The following is a 13,070-nucleotide window of genomic DNA, read 5'->3' on the forward strand; positions in this document are numbered from 1 at the left end:
CCGCATGAGACAAAAGTCGTCGCCTTGTCTCCCGCTCAACTGTTTGGCTCAAGAGCGCGGCATCTCTGGCATTTGGCAAGTCGCTTTTTTTGTCGCAGCTGTGCTGATTTCCTCTCTCTCTCTCTGCTTCTCTCTATATCTCCCTCTCTCCCTGTCTCTTTCTCGCAGTAAGTCTCTTTCAAGCAATTAAAAGCAGCCGCAGCACTGATTGCAACAATTTCAAGCTAAATGAACAGAGGCAAACGATCAGCTATCTTGCTAGCCAGGCTCAGACTCGGACCTGGACTGTGGCATCATCCTGTTGCAGCCACAGATGCAACAAGTTGCAAACTGCAAACTGCAAGCTGCAAGTATTTAGTTTCAATTTGTTGCTTTGTTAGTGCGGGTTTTCAGATTTTTCATTTCAAGTCGCTGCTTCAGTGCACTCTCTAGACTCCTGTCTCCAACTCTTCACTTCACATTTGCCCCCCAATTCCCCCTTGCTTCACCGCTCCATTCGACTGATTAATTTTTGCGCTATTTACACGCTCGTTGGGCAGCTTCAGTTGCTCTGCTCTACACTCTGTGCTGGCTTTAATTTTCAAAATTAGTCACGCGATTTTTATGTACTCCATAAGGAGGCGTTCAGCTTGGAAATAGGCACGAGTAACAACAGCACCAAGGGGCGGGCGGGGAGAAGTAAGGGGAAAGGTAAGAAGGAGAGGCAAGCAGTTAACTAGTCGAGTCCGGGGTTCAGTCGTATGACAAATGATTTTATTAGCTTAGTTGAGTTAATCAATGTTGATGGTATTTATTAATTATGTTGTGTGTGCGAATGTGTGTGTGTGTGTTGTGTTATTCGATACTCGTTGAAGGAACGCACATGAAGTTCAAGTTGAATGCAGCCAGCTGAAAGGAAGGAAGTGCCCTGCTACATGCAACAATGCGCAGAGAGTTGAAATCTCTCTCTCTCTCTCTTTCTCACTCTTTCAGTTTCTACAAATATTTGTTTGGCGGCGGCGCAACAAATTCGTATGCCAAATTCAAGGCAATGGCAAATTACACGCGCCAACAAAATTGAGTTCAATAATAAGCATGAAGAGCAACAGATTCTCAAAGTTGGAGAGTCTCAGGAGCTGAACAGAACTGAACTGAACTGGACACCAAACCAAGCAAAAGCCGACACAGTCACGAAACGTCTTCATTCGCTGGCCATGCCAGACCTCCGGATGCGTCTGCCAGCCCCATCCAGATAGTAGTCATCAAAGCACACACACACACACTAACACACACAGACACACACAACACTCAGTTAGTTGGCCAGCGAGTAAAAGATACAGATACAGCGCCCTGGGCGTTGATTGGCCATGCAAAAGAAGCTGAAACAGACTCGGGCCTCGGCTCCAGGTAGTCCACGGGCATTCACGGCCAGTCACGGGTGGCATATGCTAAACCTGTAGTTGAAGCCAACACACACACACAACAACAACAAAAGCAAAAAACTGAAGCTCAGTCGCCCCCGCAACGTCCATCGTCCATCGTCTGAGTCTCAGTCTCAGTTCCAGTCTCAATCCCAATCCAAGTCTTGCATCTCCATCTCCATCTCCGTTTCAGTCTCAGTTCCAATGCCAATTTAACACACTTTGGCGCGTGAATTAAGGCCAATTTGGGAATTAAGTAATCTGGCGCTGGCCTTTGTTGTTGCCTTGTGTCTTAAGCCGATGCAGCTTTCGAGGATGAGCAGCACTAATGTTTATTAGTGACACTTTGCAAATTGCAGCAAATATTGAAATTAATGCTGCAGTTTTAAGTGTAGTAATAAGAATAATAACTAAATAAAAAGGTAATGTTTCTGATAATATTTTCTTAAATATTTCCAATTAAATAAGTTCTCTAAATGACTTGCGATTAGAGTCTATCAAAGAAATGTATCATCATATTTTACACTAAATTCGATTGTTCTGTTATCACTTCCTTGCTATTACTTGCTTAGTAAGATCTCATAGGAATTACACAAAAAGATTATATTAAAAACGAACATTTCCTATGCTTAGATCTCTAAGTACATTCCTTGCATACCTATTTCCTTCATCATATAGTTCAGTATGATCATTCAGTACTATCATTCGATAGTTCAGTAAATTTTTTATTTTGGCGATAAGAATAGAATTGAAATTAAAGCATAAATTTACATTATTATAAATCTAACAATTATTCAGATAACTTATGCTTATATAATTCTATAAATTACATTCCTTTATCACTTTTCTTAGCATCCTTATTTCCCTCATCATATTCTTACATTTAATTCGATTGTTCTGTCATCAATTGATTCGTATTATTTTCGAAAGCAGCTTGATTGGTAATGCTCTTAAAATGATCACCCGATATCAGCACATGCAGCTCTTCAACAAAATTTGAGACTACCATAATCAAAGCCCTTGTCAAACTAAATCTATAGCTGACTTCATTCGCTGACGATTGACAAAGTGCAACAAGCCAATAGCCCAAAAATAAGCAGAACCAGGGAAACTGTTAATGAGAAATGTCAGTTGTCGGTTTTAGGTTTTTAGGTTTTGTTTTATCTGAACGGAAGGGCTGAATTCTCCCTGTGAATGGGGCTGGCAAAGCTCATTTCGCTAATCGCATCAATAAAGCTTATCAAGCTCAGCAACCGTGGAGCAGCAGCAGCAGCAGAAGAGTCAAATTAAAGCCCTCAATGTCGCGATTGTCAGCGTTGTTGTCGACTGCCCGAGAAATGCGCTTAAGCGTGTTGATCGATAAATTGGCACTGCGAACAAAATGCGAATGAAGTCATCTGCCAGACAGATCAAACCCCTTCTCCCTTCCGCTCGCTCTCCCCTATTCGGCTCGAGTTCAAGTTCCAGTTGCAAAACGCTTTGTCAACCGATTTCGTATGTAGTTCGAAGCCTAAGCCGACATTGGATCGAACGAAGGATCGCCCTAGACCGATCGGGCCCTCGATCGCTCTCGCTTTTCGTTTGCCAGCCTTCTTCAGGCAACCGACAGTTGAGCGACATTAATGCCCACTGGCAGTCGCCCTGCACAAATTAGCAAAAAACTACAAAATAAAAGTTATCCAACTGCCGCTTTAAGCTTTTCAGCACATTCTTTTTTCTTTTTTTGTATTTTGTATTTTATGATTAAATTCATGTGGAGTTTATGGGCTATCTCGGCGATCGCTTATAATCGCTTATGTTTCTATGATTCAGCAGCCAGATTTTTGGTAGCCATCCATCCAGTTTCATTTCGCTTGGGTTCTCTTATAATCATTGAGTTTCTGTTTGTGTGTGTTTGTGCCCTTTTGTGATATGTCGACTTTGGCTTTTGTTTGTTTGCGGTCGCCGCATCATAATATTTTTGCGCATGGCAGATCTAATCTTTCTCCAAGTCTGCGGACTGCGCAGCAAAGGGTTCATCTGCGCATTTTTTCGACATTTTTATGGGGAAATTGTAACCCAATCTGCGCGGCCAAAGCGACGACCACAGAAACCTCGCATTGCATTTTGTCCTAACGTTGACGGTTTTTGCGGTTTTTCACAATATGCGCATTTCAGACCAAATCTAGACTGACAAATGCAATCGATAAAACGTGAAATCGATGATGAAAGCGAACTTGTTTTTGTCCCTTCGGTTGCACATTCCATAAAACACATCAGTAATTATATAGGTTAAAAAGAAAAAGCAGGAACAGTAAATTATGTAATGAAATCAAATTTTTAAAGATATTTGCTATCTTATAAAAGGTGATTTAAAATCTTGTAACATTTTTTAAAATTTAATTTTGTAGACTTCATTTGTTCTTTATTTTATATTTGTGAATAAACTACTTAACTTTTATATTTTCTTTATATCAAATGTGAATCCTCAATCCGCTCTTTATTTTCAATTTTCAATTGCTTACGTATAAACTCCTTAGACTCTTCTCCAAATCAAAGTTCAATCCTTTGCCCCACTGCGCATGCGTCACAATGGCCAAAAATAACGACGTCATCGCGGCAGCCAAGACGTTGACTCATTTCGATATGATTTCAAAGATTCACGAAATACTCATAAGCATTCCACGTGCCGCTGCCCTTGAATGTTGCCACAGACTTCTGACTAATACTTCCTTCCGTTGCTCGCAGCTGTAACTAATTGCCCCACGAAGTAGAGCAAACCCTCAAAAAAGCCAAAAAAAAATGAGAAAAACAAAAGCTACGAAAAAGAAGCAGCTAAGTTTGTAGCTTTCAAAAGAGCCGCAAACACATGTACAACTCAAATGGCAACATGCCACACGCACCAGGAGAACAACAACAACAACAACAACAACAGCAGCAGCAACAACAGCAACAGCATCAACTGTGTGTCTTTAAATTCAAGTCCAATTCGAGATCAAGTCGAGACGCGCTCCTAAAAAAGGCAAAGGCCGCCGTGCGATCAACTCAACTCAGCTGAGCTCAGCTCTGATCTTCGCTTGAAGACCGACCGCAAAGCCGCAACAGAAGCTCGAAAATTTTTGGTAATAGTTTGTTGTTGCTGCTGTTGTTATTGTTGTTGTTGTACGCTATTGTTGCCTGCGCATGCTGACGTTTAGTCATACAATATTCCATTTTATTTGAAAATAAATGCCTCGACACAGCAGCAGCAGCCTCAGCAGAAGACTCCCCAAAATCCCAAGCATCAACTTGTGGGTCATCGCAGCGATGATTTTCACACAACCTTCAGCTGAAGCTCAACCTGAGGATTGAAGCTGTGCCGAGTTTCCGGCACAAAGAGTTTTGTTTTACTTTTTTGGGGAGCAACTCGTAGTTTTGCGTGTGGTCCCTCCCCAGTGAACAGCTCCCGGCCAGAAACTCAATTAAGTCGCCCCGTTAGACACGCGGCGTGTCAAAACAAACGTTTTGCCAAATATCACAAAACGAAGAAGCAGAGAAATAACAGCAACAACAACAACAACAGAATGAACTCAAAGCCCAGGCGCAAGCCCAAAAGTCAAAGCAATCCCAAACACAAAAGAAAAAAAAAAAACAGTTCAATCCCAAGTGGTGGGTTTCAGTAAAAATGTTGTTGATCTTCAAATGGGAAGCATGGGGCATGATGGGGCATGGGGCATGGGGCATGGGGCATGCGGCACAAGTCGATTTCGTTTTCGATTTCAGTCTGCTGTGGGGCCTTTGATGTCATAATTCATGTATATTAACTCATAAATAAACGAATGCAACTCGAATATGCTACGAGTATTTGCGTAGCAGTTCGTTTTGCAGTCTTGTAGAGAGGTCCAGTTCCAATCGCCGCTGTCTGTGGCACGTCTGTGTGAGTCTGTGTCTGTTTGCCACAGCACAGACTTTTGCTCTAGTGCGCTGCTGTTGTGGTTGCTGCTTTGGCTGCCGCTGCTGCTGCTGCTGCTGCTGGCAATGGGTATTTAGTGCACTTAATCTACGCCAAAATACCAACTAAGCGAGATAAATAGCTGCGAAATAAGAATCCATAAAACTAAGCACAAAACTAAAAGAGAGTCCAGTTCAACAGAGACTGGATTGAGTCTGTGGCGCTCCATTCCATTCCATTCCAATCCAGTGCATTGCATTGCTCGTTGTTGCTGTTGCTGTGTTGCACATTGGCCAGTGAAAATGGCTATAAAATCGGCACGACTTTTCAATAAATGTTGACAACGGCGGCGGCAACGGCAACGGCAACGGGCAAATGCAATGCGCCAAGTTTTATGATATCCTGAAGGAAGTGAAATATGATATTATGAATCGCTGGGCCAGCTGGCGACAGTTTCCCGATGTGTACGCGGGAGGGTTACCTCAAAAACACAGCCTGTGGCTGCTGCGGTTGTTGTGGTGCTGTGGCGGCTCCATCTTCCAAGTCGCAAAAGCTTCATCAACTGAAGCGAGCCCTCAGCTTGTGGCCTGTGACTTTGTGGTTGCTTAACTTGAAACCTGTTGCTCTCATTGTTGTTGTTGTGTATGTCGCCAATGTTGTATTATGAGTTTGCGGTTTGTCATGTTAAAGTTAAATGCATGCAGCACATGCCCTGCATTCAGCGACTGAGTGCCATTGACAGGCAACAGCAACAAAAACAAAAACAACTAAAACAAAAATAAATAACAACAACAGAAAGTCACTTAAAGTGGCCGCAAACTGCCTTAAGTCAGTTTTTAGTCATTGTGGTGTTAAATCAGGTCACTTAATTACTACAAAATTAATTCAATTAATTATCAACTATGCAACACAAGAGGTAAGCTTAATGCAGCGGATTAACATTGCTTAAATTGTTGTTAATGTCGAAACATCCTACTACACAAAGAGCTAAGAAAAAATGCAAACTTAACTTGAACTATATGCAAAGTAGATGCTACAATTAATTCACAAAACAATCAAGACTCTGGGGAATAGTATGACCATGGAAAAGCATACAACCAAAAACAAAAAAGGAAACAATAAGCGACCATGGGTGACCAGCTGGTGAGTAATAATAACAATCTGGCCATGGAGTGCAAATTAGTGTTGACAGCAAAGACAAATTAAAATTCAAGTAAACATGAATGGCAACAGCGTGATAAAGAAAATTTATATAGCGGAGATATAAGTGATGAATAATGTTCAAGGGAAATAAATTTTGATTAGAAATAGTAGCAAAGAAATTTGCCCCTTTTCTATGACTATTTGGAATAGAATGCGGCACTTCCGGCATTTATTTTTGTCCCAAAAGAATTCTTGTTTGCCTTTCAATTTGCAGTCGAGTGTGGTTCAATCAGGGACTTGTTAATTTCGTTGTAGAAACTAATCAATCAACAATTTAAGCACTTAACAACTCAAAGTGACTTAATTACATGGGGATGACCCATTTTAAGCACGTGACACATCACAAGAAAATCCATTAATTAGTACTGTTATAAATGTAGACGAAACAGAAGAAAATCAAATCCATTCAGACTCAGATTGATGACTGTCAAACGCTCAATCAATTAGCATTGCAATAAAAAGTCACCCAAAATATCACATGAATGAACTCGACAACTTTCGCCTTGATGTCGAATCTTGTGAATTCTCGTAATTCATTTAAGTGATTAGATCAATGCAGCAGGTGATGCTTGATACTCGTGCCTGGCAACAACACCGCGTCGTATGCGCAATATTTATATTAAGTATATACAATCCACACCCACCACAACTCACATGGCGCATACGCAATATCAACTTTTGTGGAGGTACACATAAATTTGTTAACAATTGCCAAGCAGCCAAAGTTGCTATAAATTTGTAAGTTTTGCTTTTGAAATGCCCAAAAATACCAAATCGAATTGCAACCTCAGCCTCGAGGCGTATCGTAAATTTGCGTTTTAATGAACTTCGCTGCATAAATATTAAAATAAATTTTTCGGCATTGCCAATACTACAACTAAACGCGCCAACTAATGCTGCATAAACAAATCGTTAACAATAATTATAATTGCCATTTGGGCCTCATAATTTGTGGGCGCCAGGCAGGAAAAGCGCTGCCTCCAACTAAAAACAAATTATGAGCTGACAAAATATAAACAGAGTATAACAGAGCAAGCAGCACACGCCGTAGAAGAAGAGGGTGTCTGAAATATCAAGCAGAAGGGATGACGAAATGGGAAGAGAGACAGTTGAATGGGGGAAAAAGATTCTCAATCAGATCAAAGCCATTCATATCAACTAGATTCTCTTCAATGCGTGACATTTATCGCTTTTCACTGTAGCTTACAAAAAATTCTCATAAAAATGAATTTATTATTAATTTTAGCTGCATATTTCGCGATGCATTCAACCAATTTATAGCGTCTTTATCCCGAATGCCTGTGACATATTTAAAGTTAACGCCAGGTCAGGCAAATTTTTATTAATTTTATGCCAATCGACGCTGTGGTGGGTGCAAAAAAGTAATTTGTTTTAATTTGTTTAATCGCTTAATCCGGGCCAAGACGTTGCCAATGACCAAGGCACAAAACTAAAGGAGAAGGCAACTTCGGAGTCGGAGTTGCAAGTTGAAGGGGTGAAGAGCGTGCACAAACCTGTTCAGCAAATTAAATGAAGAAGCCCCCCAGCAGACGATCGATACGAATGGGGGGAGAATCTCTGGTGGTCCTGATCCAAGGCAGTCTCGGGCAGCCAGCGAGGCTGTGAGGCAGGCAGCAACGTGCGGCCTTTTGTTTTTGATCGGTTTTTTGTTTTGTTTTTTTTGCTTTTGCTGACTCGTCCGACAGTCGCAGGCAGCACTAAGGCCAATTTATGATGAGCTGCGCAGAAATTTGCGAATTTTTGTCCATGCTCGGAATTGGTTTGCTGCTTGGCTTAATTAAACTTTGGCACTTTTCAGTCAGCCAGTTTAGCTTTCTTTTGGCTGCGTTAATTTATTGTGGCCACTAAAAAATTATGCTGAAATTCATAGAGTTGAAGCTTGAACTTGAAGTCCACCATTCAGCAGCATCACCATCACCATCAGCAACAGCAGCATCTTCTCCCCCCCTTCCGACTGTCTGTGTGAGTGAGCAGCCGCGCAGCTGACAAAATGAGCATAAATCTCTTTTAGCACGCCGCCGTTGACTGTCCGTTTCAACACGCCTGTCATCACACACACACACACACACACACATACCACTCTTACACACATGCGCAAATGCTGAGCTTGAGGAGACGGCGAGCTGCTGACTAGTAAATCAACTGAATCGCTCGTAAAAAGTCGCGCAGTTGTTTTGAATGTTGTTTTTGTGGCTTTTGTATTTTGTTGCTCTGTATTTTATTTTTAATTGTTTAAGCAACAATGGGTGCTAAAGCAGATAAATAAATAATAATAAAAGCCCGAATAATATATAAACTAAGTTTTTATTCTTCCCTTTTTTGTGTTTTTTTTTCGAGAATCATTTCCTGCGCACTTTCTACAAGAAACATAACTAAAAATCCAATTAATTTAATAAGATTTTATAGCTGCCGACGCTGCGCACAATACACAATAAAAAGCAATTGAATTATGAAGAGAGAACATTGCGTAAATAATTAAAATGTGCCGAGAAATTAACAATGTTGTGTATTTCTGCTGCTGCTGCAGCAGTTTGTATGTATTAAATTTTATGCGTTTTTAATTACAATCAAAAAATTGCTGAGAAAGTTCTACTGGCAATCTTAGCGTGAGAGACGCCTCCAACTTATTGTCTAACTTGCAACAAGAAGTGTTGCATATTTCCGGGCTGTTATAGATCATTATACTAAATAAATTGTTCTTTTAAAATGATATTAGATTAATTATATTATTTTATTATTCTTAAGAAGCATGCGAAGAAAATTATTTTTCATAGTGTAAACTTAAAATTGAACTACATTCGAATTGTTCGATTAAACGAAACTTTCAAGGAAATTCCACATAAAAACCTTTTTTGTTTAATTATTTTTGCGAATCGTAAATTGGTCAGCTTTAAAAATTGAGATTTCAGACTAATTGTGATCAAAGAGTTTTAATTTGAACTCAACTTTCAGAAGGAAAATGTTCAATATCTAAATAACGGAAAACATAGTAGCGAAATTCTGTGTGATCTCCTAAAATTCGAGGAAAAATATCATTCGCAATGATAGAAGTTTTTAGAGATTGATTCTTTATAACTAAGGTATTTACCTGAAGAGATCAAAGGAAGATGCATTGCCAACTGTAAAGAAACATGATGAATTCATTAATACGGGTAATTTTAGAAACAGAAAACTTTCAGTTAAAGAGAAAATAATGATAATATAATATTTTACATATTTTTTATATTGAAACTTAAAAGTGTACATCATATGAATTTTTCGATCAAAGTACTTGTACATAAAAAACTTTCTTGCTTAATTATTTTTGTAAATTGTAAATTATCTTGCTTTAAATTAAAAATATAAAAGAAAGTGTATTCATTGCTCGACTAGCTTAATTTGTTTTCTTAGTATTTTTATTTCACAATTAAATTAAATTATACTGCTACTTAGTTTTATTATTCTCCATAAATATGGCACACCACAATGCGGATAAGATATTATCCCCACAGTAGTTTGCCATAACGGAGAGTAAACACTCTCATTTCTAACTGTTATTTTGTATTAGATCGCAATGTGCCTCAGAAGTAGATTTGAAGTAGGGCAGCACATCGAATGCGCTCCACTTCTTCCAATGCCATTTTCCAATTACGTTAATTGCTCATAACATGACGTTTTTGTTTGTTGTTCTTCTTTGGGTTTTGTGAGGAGCTTTGTGGCACAATATGAAATCGTTTCCCCGAAATACAAACACAACCAGAGCACCCCCTCACACTCACACACACACACACACACACGCACACTCTGATAGATGCAGATATCCATAGAGAAATGATGTGGATCGCTTGTGGTTTATTTTAGCTGACTTTAAGTTTATGAAGAATTACGAGGAAGGCACTTAAATGAATTGTTGCTGCGTATGCTGCGCGTATGGTCTGGTCCATAAAAATTTTATGACCCATTGATAGTGCGAACAAATCTACAAACCAAAATCCCCCTTCCACTCTCCACCTCCCACTCATATTGTGTCGATCTGCAAGCGATACCTGGTTACCCTTTTGGCCGCCCACTTTGCTGCTTGAGACAGGTGAAGCATGTTTGACAGTTGATTTTGAATTTGATTGAAGCCAAGTGCAATTGTTCGACCGATCGAGGGGTAGTCTGAGTACGAAAGAGTGATAGAGAGAGAGTATCTACATTGTTTATGGCATTTCACAAGCGTTGCGTTTGGCATCCATTAATCATGACCAGATACTGCGATGCCTTTCGATGCCTTTCGGATTTTTATTGTTTTTTAAGCAAGCAGCAAACCAAGACGGCACGAAGCGATACGGTGGTGGGCAACATTTTCAGCGCTTTTCCAGGTTCGTCAGTGTCTATTTTCATTTAATAGACATATTTGCTTGCCTCGGAAAGTTTTGCGCTTTGTTTATTTGTTGAATCAGCGCCGTCAAACCCATAACAACAACACCAACAACAATACTAACAGCTACACATTTACACACACACAAACGATCACATTTATGTCAGTGTTGGTAATGTGTTAACAGAGCAGATAACTCGCAAGCACAAACATTTTGACAACTTGTGAACTTTAGAACGCCAGCCCCAAAAAAAAAAGTAATATCGTTTGCATACGCACAGTGGTACGAATGTAGCCTAATAAACCATAAATACCACTCACTAAATAAAAATAAGCAGCAGCAACAACAATAACAACAATAACAAAACACATCAACGGCAATCACACAAAATGATGCTGAAATCTCTTAGCCACTCACAAAATTCAACGAAAAATAACTTTGAAATGTTCTATAAACAAACAAAATATAAAAAAAAGATCGCCAAGGCATCAAGCGTCTAACAAGCACCGATTAGCCCATATACGTAATGCCAGAGAGCTGGAAAGCTGGAGTGTCTATAAAGCTAATCGAGATCATCGAGCCAAGGCCTATGCGTCGAGTCAGCAAGTGGGTTGCTCTAAAAGTTATCCATAAGAATGGGCAGGCATAAAAAAAGTTAATAAATATGAAAAAGGATTGGAAATTAAAGGAAATAAGCTTCATTAAATCGATACACATTTGAAATAATATACGTTTCTTAAGTCGCTGAACTCCAATTTAGTTCTCTTGTGTTTTCAATTGAAAGATAAAGCAATCCCTAAGAATAGCTTTTCAATTAAGTGTTTTTTCAATACCAAATATGTATAATATTTTATCATTAATTTAATGATCAAATGTAAATCGTTTTAATTGTCAAATTACCATAAATTAAATCGAATCCAAACTGAAGACTTAATTTGGTTCAAATGTAAATCAAAATGAATACCTCAGGATTAGTAATACATTCCAGTGATTTTTCAAGCAAATATTTATAATTATTAGGAAATAAAATAGATTATAAAATTAATAATATATTTCTTTATTTTGTAAGAAGTCACATCAACTCAAAAAAGGAATTCACATAAAATGCAAAAAAGGAGTACATCATTGATTGAAAAGTAGATTGATTTTTTAAATTAATATTTTAACTCATTAACTTAGCCCTAATTTAGTTTCCTCACTTTGAAAACTGAAATAGAAGAGCACTCATTATTCGAGAAAGATTCATTTTTGTCACAAGTTGAGATGCGTTTGGTATACAACAGCTTAAGTAAAAGGGCAAATGGAGGAGGTGAGGGCGGTTTGTTATGTGACTGAGGCGCCGTCCGCCCGTCAGCAGCACGAGATTAACACGCCATGCTCTAAATTCTGCTGTCTGTTGACTGACTAAGCTTTTGGTAGCAAAATGCTGCTGCTTCTGCTGCCGCTTCTGCTGCTGCCTCCAGCTTCGACTTTTGCTGCTGACGCAGACGCCTGAGACTTAAGAGTCGAGAGTCGGAGCGAGCTCGGCGAAATGAAATCTGTTTTATTGTATTTGAGAATGATTAGCCCGGCCAGATACGAAAGCGAGGCGTTATTACGCGAACGTGTGTGTGCCCAGTTGGATATGAAGATCGAGAGATGGCGATGTTGATGAGGCGATGCCGATGTGAACCATTGTGGAATGGAATGGACTGACTGTAAGCAAAGCAGAGTAGAGCAGAGGCAACTGTGAAGTATAATACACAAAAGAGTACAAAGTGGCACAGTTTTTACGAGCCTGCGACTTTTGGGTCGACAATTTGTTACCTGCTGCTCGTTGCCCCGGCTGGCCTAGCCCAACACAACGCCACACAACACAACAGAGAGCAAAGTCGGAGACATCATCAACATGGCCAGAGACAAAGTCGCTAACCTTTTTTGGGGTTTTATCGCCGGGCCAGAGAAATACACACATAAAAAACACAACACAGATGACAAGTTTGTCGCGTGTAAACAATTTGCGGCTGCCCGAAAAAGGCGGTGCGGGTGGCGGTGGTGCAGCAGCGTGCGAGCGTGAGACAGAGAGAGAGAAAAAGAGAGCAACAAGAAGTGGGGGAAGAGCGATATCAGTGAGACGGATATCAAGAGATCTAATAATGCCTTTGGTAGGTTGGTAGGTAGGCGGTGTAGGAGTTAACAGTGAGTGCCAATAGT

General features: G+C 39.7%; 1 protein-coding gene across 2 annotated transcripts in view; it reads right to left on the reverse strand.

Annotated features, from left to right (window-relative positions):
* The window catches only part of LOC132795219 (protein Wnt-4), a 110,498-nt gene that overhangs the window by 75,612 nt on the left and 21,816 nt on the right, over nt 1-13,070 (reverse strand). For both annotated transcript variants that reach the window (XM_060805824.1, XM_060805834.1), the window contains exon 2: nt 9,623-9,653. The gene's annotated coding sequence lies outside the window, so the exon portion shown is untranslated. The remainder of the gene's footprint in view (nt 1-9,622; nt 9,654-13,070) is intronic.

This window comes from Drosophila nasuta, chromosome 2L (genome assembly GCF_023558535.2).
Source record: "Drosophila nasuta strain 15112-1781.00 chromosome 2L, ASM2355853v1, whole genome shotgun sequence".
Classification (NCBI taxonomy): domain Eukaryota; kingdom Metazoa; phylum Arthropoda; class Insecta; order Diptera; family Drosophilidae; genus Drosophila; species Drosophila nasuta.